The sequence below is a fragment of the Dendropsophus ebraccatus genome, chromosome 1, assembly GCF_027789765.1.
Source record: "Dendropsophus ebraccatus isolate aDenEbr1 chromosome 1, aDenEbr1.pat, whole genome shotgun sequence".
NCBI lineage: Eukaryota > Metazoa > Chordata > Amphibia > Anura > Hylidae > Dendropsophus > Dendropsophus ebraccatus.
In genome coordinates, this window is record NC_091454.1 from 15,003,630 (window position 1) to 15,029,496 (window position 25,867).

General features: G+C 44.1%; 1 protein-coding gene across 3 annotated transcripts in view; it reads right to left on the bottom strand.

The window, feature by feature from the left end:
* The window catches only part of PRR5 (proline rich 5), a 78,873-nt gene that overhangs the window by 47,589 nt on the left and 5,417 nt on the right, over positions 1–25,867 (bottom strand). For 2 of the 3 annotated variants that reach the window (XM_069967906.1, XM_069967899.1), the window contains exons 1-2: positions 4,597–4,897; positions 3,002–3,092 (exon numbers count right to left, since the gene is read on the bottom strand). The gene's annotated coding sequence lies outside the window, so the exon portion shown is untranslated. Of the gene's footprint in view, positions 1–3,001; positions 3,093–4,596; positions 4,898–25,867 lie in introns of those variants that run through there. The other variant, XM_069967902.1, reaches the window with a different exon arrangement.

A 25,867-nucleotide genomic window follows, 5' to 3' on the forward strand; every position in this document is an offset into this window, starting at 1 on the left:
CTGGCGTACGCCTGTGGCGTAGCTTTCATAAATTCCCCCCTATGTGTATACGCTCCGGCCAGGATTCCATAGACGGCAACGCAACGTATATTTTCGTATTAATCACGACCGTTGTTGGCAACAACGGCCATACTTTTACGAAGATATACGTTGTGTAAACATAGCCTTACTCTAAACAACTATTGGCCTGAATGGCTGGTAATCCGCCAAGTAAGGTCAATAATTGTTTAGTGTAAGAGCGCCTTTAGGGGACAAAGGAGCCCAGTTCATAGATTGCTGATCACAAGAAGAGGGGCTCTTGTCCCTAGAGCCAGCATTTACTCGCTAAGGAATGGATCGTCAGTAGTACGCATGCTCAACCTTATTTCTCCATTTGCCGGGCCCCCTCTGATGCTTTATATCAGAGGGGGCCCGCAGGCACCATTGGACCGGGGCCATACACACAAAACTTCTCCATTATGTACTTGGATTGTGCTGTGTCTGGCTTATTGTAAGTAATAGTATAAACAGTAAATAGTATACTAGTATAAACCTAGACTTATATATGTACTATATAAAAAAAACATGGTTGCCCGTAGCAACCAGCAAGTGTCCACATTCATTCTGACAGTGCAGTATAGAAAGTGAAAGCAGAGCTCTGATTGGTTGCCAAGAGCAACAAGGAAACCTCCTCTGAATCGATAAAGGGGGAGGAAAAAAGGAAAGATTAGGGGAGATGAGAGGCAATGGTTGTCGGGTCCAAGGAAGAAATGGCCTAATGTCTGAGGCCGGAGGTGAGTAGGAGCCTCTGAGTGCCGTACGTGCAAACACACACAGACACACACACATACACACACACATACACACACACACACATACACACACACATATACACACACACATACACACACACATACATACACACACACACACATACACACACACATACATACACACATACACACACACACATACACACACACATACACACACACACACACACACATACACACACACACACAAACACACACACACACATACATACACACACACATACACACACACACACACATACACACACACACACACACAAACACCAGTGTGCAACGTGTCATACCGGAGCATTAGACAGGCATAAGTGTCTCATTGTGCAATACATGTCAGCAGAGATTTCCCTTCAACATGTCTGTAAATAATAATTACTGTCTTTCCATCAAAATGATACAGGCACTGATAGTACTGTCTTCCTGTCTTACTATCTATATGATGTAGGCACTGATAGTGCTGTCTCACTGTGTTTCTATGATATAGGCACGCATAGTACTGTCGTCTTCCTGTGTTTCTGTCTATATAATATAGGCATTGATAGTACTGTCTATCTATCTTTATGATATAGGCATTGATAGTACTGTCTTCCTGTCTTTCTATCTATATGATATAGGCACTGATAGTACTGTCTTCCTGTCTTTCTATCTATATGATATAGGCACTGATAGTACTGTCTTCCTGTCTTTCTATCTATATGATATAAGCACTGGTAGTACTATCTTCCTCTTTTTACCTCTAAATGATGTAGGTACACTTTTGAGAGCAATGTTTTCTTGTCTCTCTGTCTAAATAGAATAGGCACTGATAGTACTGCATCCCTTTCTTTATATCTAAATTATATAGACACTGATAGCACTGTCTTCCTGTCTTTCTATCTATATAATATAGGCACTGATAGTACTGTCTTCCTGTCTTTCTATGTATATGATATAGGCACTGATAGCACTGTCTTCCTGTCTTTCTGTCTATATGATATAGGCACTGATAGTACTGTCTTCCTGTCTTTCTATGTATATGATATAGGCACTGATTGTACTGTCTTCCTGTCTTTCTATCTATATAGTATAGGCACTGATAGTACAGTCTTCCTGTCTTTCTATCTATATGATATAAGCACTGGTAGTACTATCTTCCTGTTTTTACCTCTAAATGATGTAGGTACTCTTTTGAGAGCACTGTCTTCTTGTCTCTCCGTCTAAATGGGATAGGCACTGATAGTACTGCATCCCTTTCTTTATATCTAAATTACATAGACACTGATAGTACTGTATTCATTTTTATAAATCTAAATGATATAGGCGTTGTCCCTTGTCTTTCCCTGTAAATTATGTAGACACAGATAGTACTGCCCCCTTGTGTCTCTGGTAAGTGATAGAGGTACAGATAGAAATACTCTCTCTGTATCTCACTCTCAATGATGTAGGAAGAGACTGAACAAAATATAGACACCTATTTGTATTGTCTCCCTTTATTTGCCCAAACAGATACAGTAGGTACAAATAACCCTGCCTTCTCTGCCTTGTTATAAATGATGCAGGCACAGATAGTGCTGCCTTCCTGTCTCTTGTTATAATGACGCGGGCACAGATAGTGCTGGCTTCCTGTCTCTTGTTATAACGATGCGGGCACAGATAGTACTGCCATCTTGCCTTTTATTTCAGTGGTGTAGGCACAGATCTGTCTCTTGTTATAATGATGTGGGCACAGATAGTACTGCCATCTTGCCTTTTATTTCAGTGGTGTAGGCACAGATCTGTCTCTTGTTATAATGATGTAGGCACAGATAGCACTGCCATCCTGTCTTTTATTTCAGTGGTTTAGGTACAGATCTGTCTCTTGATATAATGATGTGGGCACAGATAGTACTGCCATCCTGTCTTTTATTTCATCGGTGTAGGCACAGATCTGTCTCTTGTTATAATGATTTGGGCACAGACAGCACTGCCTTCCTATTCCAATGGGAAGAGGACAGATAGTACTGCCTTCCTGTCTCTTGTTACAATAATGCAGGTACAGATAGTATAACAATACTGCCTCTTGTTATAATATTGCAGGTACAGATAGCATTGCCTTCCCCTTTACTGTCCAGAAATACAGAGGCTGATAGAGGATAGGGAAGCCTCCACAGCCATTTCCCCACCCCAGACAATAGTCATACAGATATATGATGTATAGTGATGTATAGGGAACCCACCTTCTATTATCACCGGGGAGGCAAATCAAGTCACTTAGCTTTGTGGATTTGAAGACGTTGAGGTAACAATAAGCCACAAATTACATCCGATCTGTAAAGAAAAACAGAAAAATACAAATTAAGGGACAATAATATCTATAATCCTTAAAGTTACCCAATACCTGATACCAGGAGGTGCTATAGGTTGCCAATGCAATGTTATGGGACTCATACAGCTGACGCACTGGTATTGGAAACCTAATTTGCTTCCTCCATTGGAGACATATATATATATATATATATATATATATATATTTATGTGTGTATTGCTACAGCAGTCAGAAGTTTGGCACTTATTCTTCAGAATTACATAATCTGCAATGTAATATTCAAAGTGAATAATAAAACTAATAAAAAAAGGTCAACAGCTCCACCATCAGGACGATGCAAGTACTGCACAAATCCATATCCATTTATCATATAGCTAGATGTCAGGCATTATGGGAGTTGTAGTTTTGCGACATTTAGAGATGGGGAACACTGCATTTTTAGTATTAAAAGGGTAGTCCGGCGAAAATCTTTTTCTTTCAAAACAACTAGTTGCAGAAAGTTATATAGATTTGTAATTCACTTCTATTTAAAAAAATCTCCATTCTTCCAGTACTTATCAGCTGCTGTATGTCCTGCAGGAAGTGGTGTATTCTCTCCAGTCTGACACATCGCTCTCTGCTGCCACCTCTGTCCATGTCAGGAACTGTCCAGAGCAGGAGAAATTTCTACGGTATGGAGATTGTGTTCTGTCCACAAGCCTTCCCACAGCACATACACTACAGTAACAAGCCGGGTGATGAATAATATGCAATCTTTTCATTGCCGTCATATCATGCCATAAATCAATGGCCGCCCGACCAGCCCTGTCAGAGGTCGGACAAGAAAAATAAATACAAGGTGATTACTAATCGTTCTTTAACGCCTTGCATCGCGTCCTGCCCCCCATTTATGATCAATAAAAGTAATAATCTTATATCTTGTACAGGAGCTGGAATCAATCCTTCACATTCACGGATGGCGAGTCTCCGGATCTTTAATGCGGCGTCCCAGAGACAATAAATAATCCATGAATTACAAAAACAAAGTCCCAACAGGATGCAAAACAGCGGGCTAATGATTAAATGTAATAAATCTGGGGAAACGAGAGACGAGAAAAATCACCGCAGAACACGCTGTCCTAATGGCCGCCGTGTGATGTGCTCAGAACAGGGGGAGGGGGGCGCCGGAGAGCGGCAAAAATACCCCAAAAATGTACACATCCCATCTGCTTCTCCATCCTTACTGTGCAGTATATGCACCTACCACTAGGGGGCAGTCATTGCATTTATATAGCTTCATTGAATACAGCGCAGGGAAGGATATGGGAGGCCAGTGGGGTCACGGCCACTCAGGGTTTGATGAGTCCAGCACTGGACACAAGTCCTGTATTTTTGGCCTAGTTGTCAGGATCCGGTTGAAGACGCAGATTAATACAATGGTGGGGCAGGGAGCCGTCATCTTCCTGCATTACCATTTACCCTGTCATTGCTGGTTTGGCACAAACATGCGCAACAATGTCACTTTACCTTTTTTAGCCTGAAATCAAATATGCCGGGACGGACTGACCATAGGCTCTACCGGGAGAAACTCCTGTGGGCCAGTTGAGTCAAGGCCACACAAGGGACGGATGAATCCAGCACATGCCCTGGATTGTTGGCCCAGTCCTCTGAATTGTCTAGCATTACTGTCCAATGTATTTGCTGCCTCAGGATGCAAACACAGTTAAATACTCTGGTCTGACAGTTCAGGGTTAAGGCCGCACAGGGGAAGGATAAGCCCAGCAATTGTCTTTAAGTTCTGGCCCAGTTCCTTAAATCAGTGGACCAACATTACTGTCAGATGTATTTGTGATCACAGTTGAACACAGTAGTGGAGCAGGGAGCCGACAGCTTTCTGTTCTACCATTCTACCAACGCAGACAGGCCTGGAGAAGTGACATCATTACACTGGCTTGTCATCATTGTTATAGAAATGGGGCTCGGTAAGTATCCCTTTAATTAGCTATGTGGGCGCCTATTCTGTGACGGGGCACTTATATTTTCAGAGGGCACCTTAAGGGGGCAATTATATCCATAGGGAGTTTAGTTCATAAGTGGATCATGTGGATTAACACAATCCTTGAACAGTACTACAGAAAATGTTGGCGCTATATAAACCATATAACCTTAACCATATTTTAAAAAAAAAAAAAAATCCACCTTAAATATTAAGGTGGAATTGCTCTTTCGATGTTTCTAGTAACACACGCATGTGAAGGAAAAACACTGACTAAGCTTCATGTGACTAATCTCCTTCCACCGCGTCAATATAAACCGAACACCTGAAAAACAAAATGACTCCGATGTCTCGCACGTGGTCCCGGGGAAGCGTTTCGATGTGACATATTACAGAATTGGCCGGAAGGTTGCAAATTCAACGGACGAATAATTGCTAATAATAGCACGGCAACAAGTCAGAGGAACAGCTGCACCGGGGACGACCGCCCAGACGTCTAGTGCCGCCAGACGGTTATCTGGAGAGATTAAACTTGGGCAGGAAGGTGTAAACTACAATTAAATGAGAAATTAAAAGGAATATTCTAAGAGACGGACTAACCCCTCCCCCCCTCTACTATTTCTTGTAATAGCTAGATTCATCTATAGGGCCCGGATTATTATTACATGAATATTACTACTGATCCATACAGAAAACCAGAACAAAGGTGCAAAACGATATAAAGAACAGCCACTAGGTGGTGCTATATAGGATGTTTCTTTTGTTTATTAAGAAAAAGTGGCCACTAGGTGGTGCTGTTACCACTCCTATATTTAATTTGCATATTAGAGGGGTTGTTCAGCGAAAATCTTTTTATTTTAAATCAACTGATATCAGAAAGTTATATAGATTTCTAATTTACTTTTAACTTACTATTAAAACATCTCAAGTCATTCCATACTTATCAGCTGCTGTATGGCCTGCAGGAAATCTTTTCTTTTCAGTCTGACACAGCGCTCTCTGCTGACATCTCTGGCCGGTTTTCTATTAATCCCCATAGAAAATCTCTCCTGCTCTGGACAGTTCCTGCAATACCACCCCTGACCACATGGTGTGCTGTTAATGGAATGGGTAAGGCAAAGTGGTTATATATTACAATGCTCTTTAGCTCCATCTAGTGGTACAAATATTAAGTTCAATTTTCTTCAGAAAAATAATGTTGCTACCTATATACAAGACTTATTACATATACAGTATACGAGATGCCCAGCAGTTAATATCGATCAGCGAACTCTGTGTATAGAGAAGGGTTCTCCTTTAGGGGTGATTTTTTTTCTTTTTTAATCAAATCAACTGGTGTCAGAAAGTTCTATAGATTTGTAAATTCTATTTAAAAATCTTGTCATTGTGTACTTATCAGCTGCTGCATGTTTTGCAGAAAGTGGTGTATTCTTAACAGTCACAGTGCTCTCTGCTGCCACCACTGTCCATGTCAGGAACTGTCCAAAACAGTAGAGGTTTTCTATGGAGATTTGCTACAGCGCTGGACAGTGCCTGACATGGACGGAGGTGGCAGCAGAGAGCACTGGGCACTGCGTAATACTTCATTGGCGCTGCAGAGAAATTGAACAACTTAAAGATTCACGCACAAAGAAGATGAAGGTGCAACCATTGGGACTCCCTGTGATCGTTGGCCTTAGACAATAAGAGGTTGTTCAAGGTGGAGGACCCCTTTAAGGTGTATTTATGTATTGAGAAAACTGATAAGAAATTATTCTATATTTGACAAGGATCGACGGTACATACGGCGGATTATGTTCTCAGATCTCGCCTAGATGTTACAGAAGGTGTTAATACAGAGAGTCACGTTCCCGGACAAGTATTAATAATGCTTTGGTCACGCTCCGGAGATTTTCATACCTATGCTGACATTTTAAATAGCTGCACATTAATACCGTGTGTATTTAACAGAGCGATAACGAGAACGCGGCCGCCGGCGCACAGAAGAAGTGACGGGAATAGATGTACTGTAATACTGGGATGGCAATGGGGTCTCTACAGGGCGGAGGGCGGGGAGACCTGCACAACAAATATGGCACCACCATGGGGGATACTACTGTGTTTCCCCGAAAATAAGACATCCTCCTAAAATAAGACACCCCAGCTAGCCTAAAATAGGACTCCCCCCCTCAAAATAAGGCGTCCCCACCCTAAACTAAGGCACCCCCCAAAAGTAAGGCCGCTAACCACCCACTCGAGCCTCCCCACCTTCCCCCCCAATGTCACTTAATCCCCTAGTGGACCTTGACAGCCCCCATGGCCCCTACATCCGTCCGCACGTCCCGACATGCAGATGCACGCTCCTGGTCTCCTGGTCCTACAGGAGGTTGGTGAGTATGCCAAGGGGTGCCAAGGGTTCAGAGGGGAAAGAGCCCCAGGGGGAAGAGAGTCAAGGGGGGACCCATGGGGGCCCTAGGGGGTAGAGAGCCAAGGGGGGGAGAGAGCTGCCGGGGGAGAAAGCTGAGGCGGTAGCGAGCCAAGGGGGGAGGCCAGGGGTAGAGAGCTGCGAGGGGAGAAAGCTGAGGGGGGAGCTAGCCGAGAGGGGAGGCCAGGAGGAGAGCTGCCGGGGAAGAAAGCTGAGGGGGGAGCGAGCCAAGGGGAGAGGCACTGGTAGAGAGCTGCGGGGGGAGAAAGCTGCGGGGGGAGCGAGCCGAGGGAGGAGGCTGGGGGGAGAGCTGCCGGGGGAGAAAGCCGATTGGGAAGAGCCGAGGGGGGAGGCCAGGAGGAGAGCTGCCGGGGAAGAAAGCTGAGGGGGGAGCGAGCCAAGGGGAGAGGCCAGGGGTAGAGAGCTGCGGGGGGAGAAAGCTGCGGGGGGAGCGAGCCGAGGGAGGAGGCTGGGGGGAGAGCTGCCGGGGGAGAAAGCCGATTGGGAAGAGCCGAGGGGGGAGGCCAGGAGGAGAGAGCTGCGGGGGGAGAAAGCTGAGGGGGGAGAGAGCCGAGGGGGGAGGCCAGGAGGAGAGAGCTGCGGGGGGAGAAAGCTGAGGGGGGAGCGAGCCGAGGGGGGAGGCCAGGAGGAGAGAGCTGCGGGGGGAGAAAGCTGAGGGGGGAGCGAGCCGAGGGGGGAGGCCAGAAGGAGAGAGCTGCGGGGGGAGAAAGCTGAGGGGGGAGCGAGCCGAGGGGGGAGGCCAGAAGGAGAGAGCTGCGGGGGGAGAAAGCTGAGGGGGGAGCGAGCCGAGGGAGGAGGCTGGGGGGAGAGCTGCCGGGGGAGAAAGCTGATTGTGAAGAGCCGAGGAGGGAGGCCAGGAGGAGAGAGCTGCGGGGGGAGAAAGCCAAGGGGGAAGAGCCGAGGAGGGAGGCCGGGGGGGGGGGGAGAGGGCTGTGGGGGGAGAAAGCCGAGGGGGAAGAGCCGAGGAGGGAGGCCGGGGGGGGGGGGGGGGGGAGAGGGCTGTGGGGGGAGAAAGCCGAGGGGGAAGAGCCGAGGAGGGAGGCCGGGGGGGAGAGGGCTGTGGGGGGAGAAAGCCAAAAGGGAGGAGCCGAGGAGGGAGGCCGGGGGGACAAAAATAAGACATCCCCCGAAAAATAAGAAAGCGCACCTCTTTAGGAGAAAAAATTTATATAGGACACTGTCTTATTTTCGGGGAAACACGGAATATTACTGCAAACAGAGACAGTCCTTGTGATTGATATGGGAAGGGGAAGTAGCTACAGCTCAGGGTAGAAAAATAAGACATGGGCAACTGATCCAGGAAGAGTGGGCCAAACAACCAGCAAACCCTCCTCATCCTTGGGCCCCTATTCTGTCTTGGCACGGTTTGGTAAAGTACAGAGCTGTGCAGCACAGTGGGTAGCAGGAAACCAGTGATTCACCACAGTAACACTAACAGTTTCTCAATCACATTTCACTCGACCGTAATTCCCTCCTGAACGGGTGGTGTAGATTAGATTTCTACCTTTGGGCCCCAATTCTTGTTGGCATGGCTGAAAGAACAATACAGCTACAATATATAGCTGTGCTGTACAGTGGGTAGCTGGAAGCCAGTGAAGGGGAAAACAGACAAGAACTGTACTGTAACCTATTTATTTGCAGGGTCAGAGAGGGTCCAGACTAGAAAACTCCCTCTAAATAAAAGTGATGTCATATACTAGCGGTGTGCCATCACCTTATAATATTAGAATCCCTTTAAAAAGGGTACTCTGATGAAAAAAAAAATTAAATCTTTCAAATCAACTGGTGTCAGAAAGTTATATAGATTTGTAGTTTACTTCTATTTAAAAATCTCCAGTCTTCCAGTACTTATCAGCTGCTGTATGTCCTGCAGGAAGTGGTGTATTCTTTTCAGTCTGACACAGTGCTCTCTGCTGCCACCTCTGTCCGTGTCAGGAACTGTCCAGAGCAGGTTTTCTATGAGGATTTGTTACTGGACAGTTCCTGACATGGACAGAGGTGGCTCCTATGGGTACAATATTACATATGTATACGAGCTATGAAGCCTTAAGGGCATTTTCCAGCATAACAACCGCCCACGCCATTATATTCCTTCGCGTTGTTTTTCCCCATCGATAAAACGATGTAATGAAGCAATGATTTGCTTTTGACTCTTTGAACTCCTCTTCATGTTCGTGTTTACTATACAGTAAAATCAGTTTACAGTCAATAGCAGCGAGGGGCCGGCGAGGCGGCGAGAACAAGGTGGGGAAGTTCATCAGCCGCTCGTTGTTTACGTTCTCGAATCCAGAATCACAGAGTCACAGGAGGAGCCCGACAATACGCCTGATCCCAGACGACCTCAACATAAGAGAAGAGGCTGTATGTTATATAGAGTGCGGATTACTGTGCCGCCATATAGGGGCTGGCCCGGATTAGAAAACTAGATCCCTCTATGGGTGGCATCTGGTATTGCAGCTCCAGTGAATTCAGAGAGTGTCTCACTCTATGGAGGACTCCATAATGTAATGCTTCAGCTCTCCTGTGGTGGCGCTGTTGGGAATTCAAACACCTGCTGTATGAATCCCAAATGATTAAGCCCAATCCTTGGTGATTTAAACAACAGGATAATCTATTATCAGCAGAGCCGTTTTAGCTTAAATAGACAATCCCTTTAAATTGTTAGAAATATATTGTTCAGTTGCACCTCGAATCATCTCATGCTAGATCAAGGTTCTCCTTACGGGTTTTCCACATTGTACAGTTATACCTCTGACAACTAATATGGCCACCGTTACAAGTCCAATAGGGGTTGTCAGTGTCAACGTTAAAGGGGTTATGCCGGATTGTGGGGGGGGGAGGGGTATTTAAAGGGGTATTCCAGTGAAAATCTTTTTCTTTCAAATTAACTGGTTACAAAATGATATATAGATTTGTAATTTACTATTTAAAAAAAAAAAATCGCACGTTTTTCCAGTACTTATCAGCTGCTGTATGTCCTGCAGGAAGTGGTGTATTCTTTCTAGTCTGACACAGTGCTCTCTGCTGCCACCTCTGTCCATGTCAGGAACTGTCCAGAGCAGCAGAAAATCCCCATAGAAAGCTCTGGACAGTTCCTGACATGGACAGAGGTGGCAGCAGAGAGCACTGTGTCACACTGGAAAGAATACACCACTTCCTGCAGGACATACAGCAGCTGATAAGTACTGGAAGACTGAAGATTTTAATAGAAGTAAATGACAAATCTCTGGCACTTTAAATGACAAATCTCTGGCACTTTCTAACATCAGTTTATTTTTTTTTGTGAACTACCCCTTTAAGTAAGTGGGAATGGTTTAAAATGATTACCGATTTATATATTTTTTTACGATTTTTACGATTACTTCATCCGTAAAAAAAATTACAGATCCACAAAAATCACAGACACACCCGTAGACTTCTATGGGACAATCTGTGCCGCAATTACGATCCGTAAAAAAAATTACAGATCCACAAAAATCACAGACACACCCGTAGACTTCTATGGGACAATCTGTGCCGCAATTACGATCCGTAAAAAAAATTACAGATCCACAAAAATCACAGACACACCCGTAGACTTCTATGGGACAATCTGTGCCGCAATTACGATCCGCACTAGAACTTTTTGGTAATTTTTGCGGATTGCGTCAACTACGGAGACCTATCAAAGTCAATGGGACCTCAAATTTGTCCAATTACGGATGGAACTATGGAATGTGTTATAAGTACTAATCCAGGGGTAGGGAAGCTTGGCTCTCCAGCTGTGGCAAAACTACAACTCCCATCATGCCTGGACAGCCAAAGCGTTAGCTTTGGCTGTCCAGGCATGATGGGAGTTGTAGTTTTGCCACAGCTGGAGAGCCAAGGTTCCCTACCCCTGTACTAACCCCTAGGGCTGCATCTAAAGTCTTCAGCCACCGGTAATCAAATACTGAATGCTCTGTAAGAGTAATTTATAATGCAAAATTAACCCTTCCCCTGCTGCCGCCATCTATGTGATCTGACATCTGCGGCATCCTCTCTTCTCTTCCCCGGCTGTCATTAGGTGACAGACCGTGAGTAATCGCCATCTGTCGGAGTCATATGTTATACATCAGGGGGGAGATTTATCAAACATGGTGTAAAGTGAAACAGGCCCAGTTGCCCCTAGCAACCAATCAGATTCCACCTTTCATATTCTAAAGAGTCTGTGAGGGATGAAAGGTGGAATCTGATTGGTTGCTAGGGGCAACTGAGCCAGTTTCACTTTACACCATGTTTGATAAATCTGCCCCCTGGTAGGCCTCTACCAGTGCTTCCCCTCCTCTCATACATCTAAGTGCTGGTTATAGCATTATACAAAAAAATAACAGCTACGCCCACCCTGACCTTTTCAACTCGAAGCGTGCGATATTCCCCCCGAGGCGCGCGACACGACACACTTACACACACAACGTGAGGCGAATAACAATATAGAGCGGCAAATGTCATCTCTGGAAACACCGGCAGCCGATATGATTGTATAAAGAGAATCCTGAGCATGAGCAGAATTATGAATGCAGCTCTGGAGGTGACTGGTATATAATAAGCAATGAAAATACTATTTTACATAAAAAAAAGGATAATTATAAAAAAAACATTACATTCTAGAATTAGGGTAAAGGTTCTATTTTAAAAGGGTAGGTCACCATTTTTCTTTTAAATCAATTTAATTTATTTCTATTAAATAAAAAATTCACCTTGCAGTACGTATCAGCTGCTGTATGTGTGGTGTCCTACTACGGGTGTTACAGATATATACACCCTTCGCAAAAAGTCTGTACTTATTGTACTTGTATGGTGATGAAAGTAGTACTAAAGTTCGCCACTAGATGTCACTGTATTATGTATATGTATTCAGAAGCCGCACAGCTGAAGGATGTAAAGGGTTATTGTTTCTTTATGTGTCACCAGATTCTGTAGACCAGTGGGAGTCTAGTTCTCTTTTTTTGCTATCATCTCCCTCCTTTCTTCTTCTGTTGCACTCTTCACCTACTCACAGCGCACCTTACATGCTGGAAGGAAGTAAGTCACGTAGGACAGGAAGTGTAGGTCATTCTTAGTCAGAACTCCGCATGGGAGCGACGCAAGACAGTACACTGCTCACAACTTTTCTACAAGTAAAACTACACAGCACTAAGCACTGTTAAACCCCTCTTAGGAGAGGACAAGCCAGAGACAACCTCAGAACAAGGCCAAGAACAAGGAGAAGTAACAGAGCAGAACAGTATCCACCAAAGCCAAAGAGCCAGGAACCGATCTAGATGGAGCAAAGTTGCAGCAGCCTATGAACTCTATCTTGCAGCGCGGGTGTCAGCAGGGAACCCTCAGTATTCCACTCATCCCAGGTAACGAGGTCTGGGGCCTGTGTCACCCATTAGGAAGGTTCAGCCAAGTCTAGTGGGCATAAGGTGGTGTGAAGACTAAGTACAAGTCAATACACGGGCACAGGTGTTCTTCTTCTAAGTATTCTACCTCATCCTCCAACATCCCGGCAGAGCACAGTACTACATATGTTGGGACTCTCTGCTGCCACCTCTGTTTATGACAGGAACTGCTCAGAGCAGGAGCAAATCCCCATAGAAAACCTCTCCTGCTCTGGACAGTTCCTGACATGGACAGAGGTGGCAGCAGAGAGCGATGTGTCAGACTGGAAAGAATACACCACTTCCTGCAGGATATACAGCAGCTGATAAGTGCAGGAAGACTGGAGCTTTTTGAATAGAAGTAAATTACAAATCTCTGGCACTTTTTAGCACCAGCTGATTTGAAATAATTTATTTTTGGTGAACAACCCCTTTAAAGGGACGACTATACCCCTCATATATCAGGTGCTCAGGTTTTTCTTTGTCAGGGTGATAGTTTTCAGTGACGGTGCCCATTTAAAGGGGTTATCCAAGACTGGGAAAAAACTGCGCCACCCCTGTTCTCAGGTTGTGTGTGATATTACAATTCAGCTCCATTCACTTCAATGGAACGGAGCTGCAAATCCCGTATCCAAACTGAGGACTCTAAAAAGCAAAGCGTGAAGCAGGAACAGCGCTACACGAATAATCGCGGCACACAGAGCTCTATAGGACGTGACAGGCTTACACGGCCCGCTCAGAGGTCAGGGGTCCTTGGGTGCTAATGTTATAGTCTTCTCAATTACATCCTTTACAATGTGACTCTTCCGGAGAGAGACGTAACTGTGGGAGGGGAGGATGGAGTCTGCTAGACCAGAGATCAGATAAATGTGAAGTGGCTGTTAACCGGGAGTGTTGTCATTACAGCCAATAAAGATAAAGGAGACATTAATATAAGAGGCCGCAGTTATACCACATACCGCAGTCTAATAAGCCATCAAAATACACCACTCCTTAAAGGGGGATTCCGGCAGAAATTTTATTTCTTTATTATACAACTTTGTAATATAAGTTTATAAAATAAAATGCAGTAATGTGTATAGCTGAGTGTGAGTGCAGGCACATTATAGCAGCAGTGTGTATAGCTGAGTGTGAGTGCAGGCACATTATAGCAGCAGTGTGTATAGCTGAGTGTGAGTGCAGGCACATTATAGCAGCAGTGTGTATAGCTGAGTGTGAGTGCAGGCACATTATAGCAGCAGTGTGTATAGCTGAGTGTGAGTGCAGGCACATTATAGCAGCAGTGTGTATAGCTGAGTGTGAGTGCAGGCACATTATAGCAGAAGTGTGTATAGCTGAGTGTGAGTGCAGGCACATTATAGCAGTAATGTGTATAGCTGAGTGTGAGTGCAGGCACATTATAGCAGGAATGGAGTGGATTGGAAACACATGATTTGGAAGGTGATGAAGACTTCCTGGGTCACAGTACAGGGCTGTAGACCCCGCTATGCAGACCATGCTCCTCCCCCACTCACCCTCCCGCCTAGTACAGGGAGCTCTTAAACCAAAGCAATGCTTTTAAACCAAGTCACAATTTTGAAAAACTGTGAGCTCTTCTTGCAAAACGCTCTCAATCCAAGTTACTCCTAAACCGAGGTACCACTGTATATATATTTATCTATTTTTGTACATTGAGTAGCAGCAGTACAGTCGCTCTGCTGCTACCAATGGCTGCGTAAGGAACTGCAGGACTGCACAAGCCTGGTCCTGGCACGGTGACGCATTCGTGCAGCAGTGATACTGAGCCTCTCCTGATGTCTGTATAATACATGTAAGCATTAAAATAGACGTTACACTTGGGGTAGCTGTCTATGTCAGTAGTGCTGTAGGCACGTCAGTTATCCCGACTTGCTCTTCTACACTGTGCCTCAGCTGCAGTGCTACTGACACAGGCAGCTTCCCCCAGTGTAATGTCTATTCTAATGGTAACATGTAATATACAGACATCAGGGGAGGCTGTAGCACTAGTGACAAAGACAGCTCCCCCAGTGTAATGTCTATTCTAATGGTAACATGTAATATACAGACATCAGGGGAGGCTGCAGCACTAGTGACACAGACAGCTCCCCCAGTGTAATGTCTATTCTAATGGTAACATGTATTATGCAGACATCAGGGGAGGCTGTAGCACTAGTGATACAGACAGCTTTCCCCAGTGTAATGTCTATTCTAATGGTAACATGTATTATACAGACATCAGGGGAGGCTGTAGCACTAGTGACACAGATAGCTTCCCCCAGTGTAATGTCTATTCTAATGGTAACATGTATTATGCAGACATCAGGGGAGGCTGTAGCACTAGTGACATAGACCGTTTCCCCAGTGTAATGTGTATTCTAAAACTAACATGTATTATATAGACATCAGGGGAGGCTGTAGCACTAGTGACACAGACAGCTCCTCCAGTGTAATGTCTATTCTAATGGTAACATGTATTATATAGACATCAGGGGAGGCTGCAGCACTAATGACATAGACAGCTTCCTCTAGTGTAATGTGTATTCTAATGGTAACATGTCTTATATAGACATCAGGGGAGGCTGCAGCACTAGTGACATAGACAGCTTCCTCCAGTGTAATGTGTATTCTAATGGTAACATGTATTATATAGACATCAGGGGAGGCTGCAGCACTAGTGACACAGACAGCTTCCCCAAGTGTAATGTCTATTCTAATGGTAACATGTATTATATAGACATCAGGGGAGGCTGCAGCACTAGTGACACAGACAGCTTCCTCCAGTGTAATGTGTATTCTAATGGTAACATGTATTATATAGACATCAGGGGAGGCTCAGTATCACTAGCAATATCTGTTTTAGTTTGAAGGTCAGGTCTGTGGTCTGTATTAGTTTTATAGGTCAAGGGTCTGTATTCATGTAGAGGTCTAGTCTGGGGTCTGTATTTGTTCAGGTGTACTGGGGTCTGTATCTATAGGTGATAATGAAAGGGATCATATACACTACTTGTCATTCATATACCAGGGACCTTCTCTATGTACAGTAAATGGGCAGGATATATGTTACTTATTATACGCATAGTTCACGAACCCTAAATTCCAATTACCCCCCCCCCCCTCTTTGTAAGCAGAATACATCACGCCTCAGCTACACAGCCGATCCCATGTTTTTTAATGGGCCGTCTTTGTAGGAATAAGAATGTGAGGAGCCTTGTGAGGAAATCTATAACCTTCCCCTGGAGTTCTCAGAAGAACACTTTCCATTCCGCTGCCCGCGCTCGCTTCATCCATCAGGAAGGTAACAGACAAGAGCCGTTCATTACGTGATATTTGCTGCCGGATGATTCTCCACCAGGCTTTCAGTGTTACATTTATTCTGTGAAATCAGATGAATTATGAAAGAGGACGTGAAAAGAAAAATATCTCTGGGAGTCTCTGATCACGTCAGCGCTCTATAACCAGAGCGCAGCTGGACACGTAGGCAAAGAGAAGTCGCGGATTTCCACTGAGAAAATGTAAAAAAAAAAATTAAAAAAATTTTTTTTTTTAAAAATTGATGGACGGTTGCTGTTAGGAGGAAGGGGTGGAGCCTAGTTAAAGGGGTGGGGCATAATGTTAATGTAAGTTGGGTTGGCTTTCGGCTGAAGAGCGCTGCATTCATATTACAATCTGGCGTTCATTGACCTAAATTAATAGTATTTTAAGTCCCTATGATGCTTCTAGTTTGGGTCTCCACACCGGTGGTGGAAGTGGTATTTATTGGGGTACATAAAAATATATATATACTTCAAATCACCTGGTTTCAGAAAGTTATATAGATTTGTAATTTACTTCTGTTTAAAAATCTCCAGACTTCCAGTACTTATCAGCTACTGTATGTCCTGTAGGAAGTGGTGTATTCTTTCCAGTCTGACACAGTGCTCTCTGCTGCCACCTCTGTCCATGTCAGAGCAGTAGCAAATCCCCATAGAAAACCTCTCCTGCTCTGGACAGTTCCTGGCATGGACAGAGGAGGCAGCAGAGAGCACTGTGTCAGACTCGAAAGCACACTTGTATTTCCTAGCAAAAGAAGCTTCAAGTTTTCAAGTTTTTTTTAATTCCTTTTTTTAATGGAGCTTTTTGATATGTTTTATGTAAATTGTTTTTTTGTTCAAAAAATAATGCTAAGCAAATGTTTTGAAAATGCTCATAAAGAGCTGTATTAGGCTCAGTTCACACTGCGTATTTTTGTCTTTTTTTTTTAAAGTGGATGAAAACCGGATTTAAAAAAAAACACCTGAATTTATGTGCATCCGTGTTAATCTGTTTTTCCACTGACTTCCATAAAAAAAAGGATTAAAATGCATCCGTTTTTTTTTGTTGTTTTTTTTTTTTAAATAACATCAAAATATTGACCACGTTTTTGTGTACGCTGAAAAGACAGATGCGTTTTGATCCGATTTTTGATCCCTTTTTTATAATGTAAGTCAATGGAAAAACGGATCAAAACGGATGCACAAAATGCATCAGTTTTTTCACCTTTTTTTTCCTCTTTCCAAAAAACGGATAAAAAAACAGACTGCAAAAGCAGCGTGAACCCAGCCATCACTCAGAATAAGTTAGTATCATGGGCAGGAATAAAAATAACACAGGTGAAATAGATTTTAAAGAGTCGTACGGCTCTTTCACGGCTGAAAATACACCTGAAAAATCTGAAATAAAAAAAAGTGAGTAAAAAAAAAAAATGAGTAAAAATGTGGGGTAAAAAAAGTGACAAAAAAAAAAGTGAAAAAAAAGTGAGTAAAAAAAAAAAAAAAATTAAGTAAAAATTTGGCGGGGAAAAAGTGAAAAAAAAAAATTGGAAAAAAAAAAAAGATTAAGGCTTCCAGGCCAGTAAAGGAGAGTATCTTCTTCTATGTCGCTGGATGTGGCGAGTGGTTAAAATGTTCCACTCAGTTCCGCTGCAATAACATAAATGGAGCGCGGCCCATAAATATCCCATAAATAGTGGTTTACAAGGTGACAGCGAGTATTTCAATGTGACATTGAGGTTCCTCTCCGCTACCTAGGGCCGATTTTTCACAGCAGAGCTGCTTTTCAGCACGTGGGCGGCAGGCAGTTCATCCCATCCTCGCTGAACATTAAACCAGTGAATCAAAAACCCGGCCGACCTTAACACCGGCGCTTCGGAAATTTCCACTTTAAAAAACCAGACAGCCACTTCTTCTAAAACCGTCTGGGAGTAAATTTGTCACGAAACAAGGAAAAAAAAAAAACAACTAAATCTAAATCCAAAGAGAGGATAAAACAAAATAATTTTTTAAAAAAAATGTTTGGGAAAAAAAAAAAAGTTTACAAAAATGTAATTTTAAAAAAAATTGATAATAACATCCTATATTAAAAGTGAATTTTTTTAAATAAAGTTTTATTACTTTAAATTTTTACTGTAATTATTTGTTCTGTTAGAATAATAAAAAAAAACTATTACAGTAAGGGGGGGGGGGTTTAAAAAATTGGATTATTTGCAGTTTAGTGCTCCCCATGGGTGGGGTTTAGTAAAAGGGGGCGTGGTCACTAATGATTTGACAGATTTAGCATAACTTACAGGTGAAAAACAGACAACAGACGCTTTATAATAAATATATATTTTTAAAAGTCGCCAATAGGGGGCGCAGTAGCTATGGAAATCATGCTACAAATGGTCAATATGCTCTCCATTTGTAAAAGTGTGAACGCAGCTCAGGGATTCCGTTCTTTAGATCTGGTCGGCTGCCGTAGAGAGAGGGGGAAGGAGCCTCTGACTGTATATAACCCTAATATACCCATAGAGCAGCGTGTTCCCAGCAGCACCTGTACAATCCGTCTCCAGTGACCGCAGCTCGCCACCGGCTCACACTCATTCCCTGATACTGATACTTACAGCAGGTTATAACTAGCTGCCTCCTTCCATTTTTAAGCCAAGTCCTTTTCAAAACTGAGAACCCTATGGGAAGGAAGCCAGAGACGGTAATGAGGTCTGAGGCTGCCCAGCACCACGGGGGCTCAGCTTCTCACCGCAATCTGACTTTAATTCGGTCACCAGTGGTTATTATTTCCAGGGGTCGGGATTAGAGTGGCGGCTAAATGGTGAGGTTATCTAAACCAACACATCAGAGGCTATAGGGACAGGAAAGGGTTACCTTAAAGGGGTACTCCAGCAAAAAAAAATTTTTTTTCGAATCAACTGGTGTCAGAAAGTTATATAGATTTGTAATTTACTTCTAATTAAAAATCTCCAGTCTTCCAGTACTTATCAGCTGCTGTATGTCCTGCAGAAAGTGGTGGATTCTTTCCAGTGCTCTCTGCTGCCACCTCTGTCCATGTCAGGAACTGTCCAGAGCAGTAGCAAATCCCCATAGAAAACCTTTCCTGCTCTGGACAGTTCCTGACATGGACAGAGGTGGCAGCAGAGAGCACTGTGTCAGACTGGAAAGAATACACCACTTCCTGCAGGACGTACAGCAGCTGATAAGTACTGGAAGACTGGAGATTTTTTTTTTTTTTAAATAAAAGTAAATTACAAATTTAAAAATTTTAATTTAGAAGAAAAATCAGTTTGCTGGAGTTCCCCACCACTGGGATCCTCAGCCATCAGCTATAATCAGCCATAGAATCCAGCTTAGTTTCTCTGCAGCGCTACCACAGGAGAAATGGAGCATTACAGGGTGCCTATTGAAACTAAAGGGGTTATCCAGCATTAGAAAAACATGGCCACTTTCTTCCAGAAACAGCGCCACTTCTGTCCTCAGGTTGTGTGTGGTATTGCAGCTCAATTCCATTGAAGTGAATGAAGCCAACTTATAATGCCAACAAATCATTGGGGTTCCAAGTAGTTCTTATCATGAGGAGGACCTTAAAGGGGTATTCCACTCAAACATAACTTTTGATATGTTGCTGCCCATGGTGAGACTAACAATTCCTTCCATACTTGTTACTATCTATTTAGTTTCCTTCCCCCAGTTCTGAGCTGCTGCTTTCTGATGAAAACACAAAAATCTGTGTGTAAGCTTTTCTCTCTGTCTCCCCCTCCTCCCTTCTAAGACTGCTGATGTAAATAAGTCCCTGGCTGACTGTATCTGCAACATTGTAGCTTCTTTGTAATGCCGGGAGGGTTATTCCGAGGTAAAGTTGCTGATGAACTCACTGTGATTAATTCTCCAAGCATCACAAAGAAGCTACAATGTTGCAGATAGAGCCAGTCAGGGACTTGTACACATCAGCCGTCTCAGGAGGGGGGAGGAGGGAGAGACAGAGAGAAAAGCTTACATACAGATTTTTGTGTTTTCAGCAGCTCAGAACTGGGGGAAGGAGACTGAGTCGATAATAACAAGTATGGAAGGAATTGTTAGTCTCACCATGTACAGCAGCATATCAAAAGTTATGTTTGAGTGGAATACCCCTTTAGAGGGTCCATTGGCCAACCTACAATTTTTAAAATTTGAGACAGTCACAAACTTTTTGTTGCTAGATAGGAACAACAGAACTTTTTTAAAAAGGGATTTTTTTAAATGAAATTTCAAAAAAAAATTTGAGTAAAATTTTGTAAAATTTCAATTTTCCAAAAAAAAAAAAAAAATTGGCCAAAAATTAACAAATTTGGAAACAACACAGATTTTCAGAAATGTATGCAAAACTTACTTATAGATGATGGAGAAAGAATTCCTAGGACATTCAGAGGAGAAGCTTTGCATTCTTGTCTTGCCAGCAGGTCAATGAGCGGCCAGGTTTCTGTTTGACTTCTAATTGTACCAAAAATTTTACACTTGGGTGGAGATTCTCTCTAAGGGGGAGGCAAGTAATATGCGACCTCCAAGTGTCCTTCAGAGGAACCTGCATGGACATCTGGCCCCTTCTACAACTGGTAGAACCAGATCTATTCTCCTCTCTGAATGACCCGTGACAAAGACATTAAAGGTGGTCGGAAAATTTATAATTTTCAAAAAAAAAAAATTCAAAATTATTATTTGTATTATGTGGTATTTTGTGTTAGTCGCACGTTGTGGGCCATGTGACGGGTGATATTTTATTCATAGAGGGCACAATCATACATCTCTCCATCTGTTTATATCTGGCCAAAAACAAGGGCGGCTCCCATCTCCTGCCCCAAAGAATAGCCTGCTTTTCTAGTTTAGATTTTGGGCAAGAAATAAAAGATTTTTAGCCAAGCAAATGTGCTACTAAAATTTAACTCTTTAAGGAACTGAGCACTTTAAAAGAACAAAAAAAACTCGACTTGACAAGATAATAGCTGCTCAGCCTTTCAGTCCCCAGTCTGCTCTCCACTCCCCGTTGTTAAGGAAAATCTGTCCCTAGTAACTACCTCTATAAGAGTGAGCATAGGAAGTGATGGTGGAGCATACCATGAGCACTGTGCAAGAGGGGGCTAGGCAGGGTACCTGCAAGCTGGGAGACTCCACATTACAGTACACGATCCATTATGTGATCAATGTGACCTATATTCTATATACAGTCAAAAATATTTAAAGGGGAACTCCAGAGATTTTTTGTTTTTTTTCAAATCAACTGGTTTCAGAAAGCTATATAGATTTGTAATTTACTTCTATTTAAAAACCTTTACTACTTACCAGCTGCTGTATGTCCTGCAGGAAGTGGTGTATTCTTTCCAGCCTGACACAGTGCTCTCTGCTGCCACCTCTGTCCATGTCAGGAACTGTCCAGAGCAGGAGAGGATTTCTATGGGGATTCGCTACTGATCTGGACAGTTCCTGACATGGACAGAGGTGGCAGCAGAGAGAGTTGTGTCAGATTGGAAAGAATACACAACTTCCTGCAGGACATACAGAAGCTGATAAGTACTGGAGATTTTTAAACAGAAAAAAATTACAAATCTATATAACGTTCTGATGCCAGTTGATTTCAAAGAATTTTTTCCCACTAGAGTTCCCCTTTAAGGGCTTGCAATGTAGTTGTGTCATAGAACTTGGAATAAATGTTTTTGATTTTTTTTTTCCTCCAAACTTTTAATCAAACAGAAATCTTGTGTTGACTCTGCAAGGGTGTTTGGCTGGGCAGAATGCTAATGGTGATTTTATGAGGTAACAGCTGGAGCTCTGATGTCAGCGTAGCTCCCCCCCCCTGACATTCAATGGCCCAGGAAAAACACCATCTGAGCGGTCACAGAGCAGCCAAGCGGGAAATGTCAACATTTTTGCAGTGTTTTTTAACAGCTAATAAAGTCCTGGTTTACACAGAGTCCTGGAGATTAAATCCTGCGAGCGCACAGCCATGAGCGTTCTTATGTATGACAAGGAGGCATGGCGGACCCCTCGTACCTCCCCGGCCTACAGTTCCCATCCCACTGGCTGATAACATGGAACATGGCGGATGCCTCGTACCTCCCCGGCCTACAGTTCCCATCCCACTGGCTGATAACATGGAACATGGCGGATGCCTCGTACCTCCCCGGCCTACAGGTCCTATCCCACTGGCTGATAACATGGAACATGGCGGACGCCTCGTACCTCTCCTGCCTACAGTTCCCATCCCACTGGCTGATAACATGGAACATGGTGGATGCCTCGTACCTCCCCGGCCTACGGTTCCCATCCCACTGGCTGATAACAAGGAACATGGCGGATGCCTCGTACCTCCCCGGCCTATGGTTCCCATCCCACTGGCTGATAACAAGGACCATGGAGGATGCCTCATACCTCCCCGGCCTACAGTTCCCATCCCACTGGCTGATAACAGGGAACATGGGGGACACCTCGTACCTCCCCGGCCTACACTTCCCATCCCACTGGCTAACAGGGAACATGGTGGATGCCTCGTACCTCTCCTGCCTACAGTTCCCATCCCACTGGCTGATGACAGGGAACATGGCGGATGCCTCGTACCTCCCCCGCCTACAGTTCCCATCCCACTGGCTGATGACAGGGAACATGGCGGATGCCTCGTACCTCCCCGGCCTACGGTTCCCATCCCACTGGCTGATAACAGGGAACATGGCAGATGCCTCGTACCTCCTCGGCCTACAGTTCCCATCCCAATGGCTGATAGGGAACAATCCACCACAGTCAATTAAAACATAAATGAGCTCATGTTCCCGCTCTGTACAGAATCTTACCAGTCAGTGCAGAATTTTGTTCTCTGGAGCTGCACTTCCTATTATTACTGATGACAGGAAGGCAAGCCAACTTCATAGTTATACCCATGGATACTGCCCTGCTCCTAGACTTGGGAAATCCACATGACAGCCCACATGCACCCTCACAGAGCACAATCAAAACATTTACTGTTAAGAATTGAATCTAGTGCTGGACTGGCCCACCAGAACACCGGAGAGTCCTCCGGTGGGCCCCCAGCTTTAGAGCCTGCACTAACACTGACTGACTGTCGTTTCTCACTGGTTCTTCATTGGTGGCCCCCAGGATCATTTCCTCTCGTGGGCCCCAGATACCCCAGTCCGATATGGTCGGTATCACCTCTCTATACAATAATATTTTCCGTCATCAGCTCAGAGCCTCTTCCTCGCCTCATCACCTCCACCTCCCTCCTCCCCCATCACAAAACATTCAATTCATTTCACAGAGACGATTCAATCTGGTCTCCTGATGAGACATGTTTATTACTGAGACAACAACTCTCAACATCTCGGACTATCCCGGCTTTAAAGATACAATCCCAGTATTAACAATTCTGCTGTATAATACATAGTGGTGGTGCCTGTGGGGGATCGGGGGCAGGTGAGTACATGTGTATTTAGCATTCTCCTGATAGACGGGATCTTAGATATCAGACACCAAGGAGAATCCCTTTAAGGATGCATACTTTATCCTGATAGATGGGATCCTCAGCTATAAGACACCAAGGAGGACCCCTTTAAGGATGGAACAAAAGCGTTCTCCTCATAGACAGGATCCTCAGCCTCACAGTGGTTCTCCGGATCTGTCGGAATGGTGGTATCTGTAGGGATCGGGGGAAGGTGAGTACCTGTGTATTTTGCATTGTCCTTATAGATGGGATCTTTAGATATCATACTCCAAGGAGAGCCCCTTTAAGGATGGATGCTTTCTCTTGATAGATGGGATCCTCAGCTATCATACTCCAAGGAGGACCCCTTTAAGAATGTATACTTTATCCTGATAGATGTGATCCACAGTTATCAGACACCAAGGAGGACCCCTTTAAGGATGGAACAAGAGCGTTCTCCTCATAGAAAGGATCCTCAGCTATCATACTCCAAGAACAGCCCCTTTAAGGATGGATGCTTTCTCCTGATAGAAAGGATCCTCAGCTATAATATTCCAGGGAGAACCCCTTTAAGGATGAATGCTTTCTCCTGTCAGATTGGGTCTTCATCTTTCCGACTCCTTGGAGAACCCCTTTAAGGATGGAAGCATTCTGCTCACAGATGGAATCCTCAACATTGAGACGCTAAGGAGAACATCTTTAAGAATGGAACAGGAGCATGCCTCAGCTATCATATTCCAATGAGACCCCCTTTAAGGATGGATGTATTCTCCCGATAGACAAGATCCTTAGCTGTCAGACACCAAGGAGAACTACTTTAAGGATGGAAACATTTTCCTGATAGACAGGGTCCTCAGCTATCATACTCCAAAGAGAACCCTTTTAGCCTTGGAAAAACATGTCCGCTTACTTCCAGAAACAGCGCCACTCCTGTCCTCAGTTTGCCCGTGGTATTGCAGCTCAGTCGCATTAAAGTGAATAAAGCTAAATTGTAATACCACTCACAACCTGAGGACAGGGGTGGCGCTGTTTTTGAAAGAAAGTAGATGTGTTTTTCTTTTTCTAACCCTGGATAACCCCTCGAACCCCTTTAAGGATTGAAGCATTCTCCTGATAGACAGGATCCTCAGCTGTCGGCCATTTACAGTGCATCCTCTGGCCTTCTCATGCTCAGACCTATACACTCGCTCATCAGGGGATCATATGGTTTTAACATGCAATAATATTCTTGTTTTCCCTATTACACGAGGCAATGTCTCCCGCCTATAGGTCATATAAAAATGGGTCTATACTGGTAATTTTTTAAAAAAATCCCTCGAAATATCACCCCCCTATCCTGATACTATGTGCAGTGTACGGCCGACCACTTAGCGTCAGCTCGGCAGCTGTTATAGAGGACACAGTAGCTGCCAGTCTCCGGCTCCACAGTAAATCATTTACCCAGCATCAGACGCAGCATCGATGCCTTAAAGGCTCCCGTTATATTAGTTCTGCAAGACGCGGAGCTGTCAATCAACGGGAACCCTCCGAGTGATTGACAACTGCACCAAACCGCTGCCGCAGCAACGACGGCATCTCGAGGACAAAGAAAGGAATAATATTTCAATGGTTGATAAGGAGAATAGTGAAATAGTCTACCAGAAACAGCGACACTCCTGTCCTCAGGTTGTGTGCGGTATTGCAGCTCAGTTCCATTGACGTGAATGGAGCTGGGCTGTAATACTACATACAACCTGACGACAAGGGTGGCGCTGTTTCTGAAAGAAAAACAGCTATGTCTATATAACCACCCTTACATGAATGCCATACTACTATATTCTTCCCAGAATTACTTAAAGGGTTTTTTTAAGTTTTTTTTTTTATATTGATGTCCAATCTCAAGAATGGTGATTAATAAGTTGATTGCTATGCCTTTCCAGCATCCCTGTCACAGAGCTTGAAGCAGACAGCGCCGTACATTGTGTAGTGGCTGAGCTGGGTTACTGCAGGACTGAGCTGCAGCTACCCATCATGGCCACTACTCAACATATGGCGCTGTTTTATTATGACCGTACTCTCTGGGGGAGATTTATCAAACATGGTGTAAAGTGAAACTGGCTCAGTTGCCCCTAGCAACCAATCAGATTCCACCTTTCATTTTCCAAAGAGTCTGTGAGGAATGAAAGGTGGAATCTGATTGGTTGCTAGGGGCAACTGAGCCAGTTTCACTTTACAGCATGTTTGATAACTCTCCCCCCTCTATGTATGCCAGCACTGCTGCTCTGG